The following is a 1,853-nucleotide window of genomic DNA, read 5'->3' as shown; positions in this document are numbered from 1 at the left end:
TCTCTTAAGGATAAAAAGAATGTAAGGCCCACAAGTACCTATTATGAAACTACTCACAAGGAAACAAAAGCCAACCAACCAAACAAAGCAACACAGTGCTGGAGACTGGAGCTATGACACAGTAGACAAAGTGCTTGATATGCACACATGTGGACCTGAGTTCAGATCCACAGCATCCATATAAAAGCTGGGTTGTGACAAGTGTCTGTTATCATTGCATTAGAATATGGAAACAGATTGACCCTTAAGGCTTGATAGTTAGCCAGTCTAGTTGAATGACTACCTCTAAGACAGTGAGAGACCCTGTCTCAAAACTAAAGTGGAGGGTGATAGAAGAAGGCATCTAATATTGATCTGTGCCTTCAGATGCCCAGGCATGGAAAAGTGAACCTGTGCACACAAATGTGCACACACACACACACACACACACACACACACACACACACACGTGAACAATTGTAAAAAGAGAAAAATAAACCAGATTTTGCTGTGCATAGGAAAGTATTAAATAGAATTCCAAATCCAAGCTTTCCCTAGAGGCAGAGAGCTGGCAGGCAATCTCTGGGCCCTCAATAACTAGGGTATGTGTGAATTCTTTCTCTATGGGTGTTCATATCTGCAACACATTCCAAGTCAGAGTCCAGTGTGACAGCTGGTGTGTGAAATCTGTATCCATAGGCACAGCATGTGTATGAGACCCCAGGGAATAGAGCAGAGGATGTCTGGCAACTTGGACCACTGACTAGATACTGTAGGCTAGCCTTATATTCTAAGATGGGCTGCTGGCTCCCCACCAGGATGGAGGACTCTGAGTTTAGTGTTATAAGTCAACCACCGCTTCCAAGTCCCATCGTCATTTTCCAGGTAGATTGCCCAGCACCTTGCTACTCATACAGATTGCCTTGGTAAGATCATGTATGTGAGAAATCAAGGCACATGTTCCAAACATGGCAACCTATGCATGACTAGTAAGCATCTATGCTTGTCTGGGGTCATCGTAGGTTTCAGTGTATATAATTGACGTTGTTTTGTGTTTTTTAAAATTTTCATCATTTGTTCTTATCAGCAGGAGCAGCACTAAAGTTAGTTTTAGGTGTGTCATCAGGATCTTTATGGGAAAAAAAAGGAAATTATTCCATAAGACTATTCTTTATAAATGTGAGCTGACATGTTGGGACTGTGTTAGGCAATAATACCAGAGCTGACTTGTTTCCTAAAAGCACTGTACAGAGCAACAGCAAAACTCTTAGTGGAAGCCTGGGGTGACTCAAGAAAGCTACTATGGGAGATTTAAAAAGGCATGGCCCTCTAGAGTTCGAGTGAGCAGTAAAAACCAAAAATTTGCTTTTATTAATTCCCTCCAATGTGTATGCTTTTTAACTGGGCCATTCACAAAGATGTGTTTGGAGTGGAGGGAGCCCTTTATGGCTGGATTTATGGGCACCCGAAGTCTGACAAGCATGCCTCTAGCACATCCTGCTAACAGTTCCCAGGGAACTTTGTCTGGCAGCAAAAAGAACCAAAATGTGCTTCTATAAATGAGCCCTAAAACATTATGCTTATGTGACCTGTCTCCTAGGAATAACCTTCCCCATCTCCGTTGGCTCAGTGGACAGTAGGACCATGCAGGTGTGCTAATTCACTCTCTTGGAACCAAACCCCAGGAGGAGAAAGCTTGTCCCGAGCCTGTTAACGAAAGTCCTCCAGTCATGAGGAGCAGAGCCCCATCCTGCCCTGCTCCAAAAGGAAGCTGAAGGGACTTCTGACTGATTCCTGTCTTTTCTCTCTGAGTCATGGGCCTCTTGGTCAACTCACTCTTGAGGCTAGTGGCACTGGCTTCTTTATCCTGTCCT

This window comes from Peromyscus californicus, unplaced genomic scaffold (genome assembly GCF_007827085.1).
Source record: "Peromyscus californicus insignis strain IS unplaced genomic scaffold, ASM782708v3 Scaffold_11__1_contigs__length_118956290, whole genome shotgun sequence".
In the NCBI taxonomy this organism is placed as follows: Eukaryota; Metazoa; Chordata; class Mammalia; order Rodentia; family Cricetidae; genus Peromyscus; species Peromyscus californicus.
Note: the sequence above shows the minus strand (reverse complement) of the source record.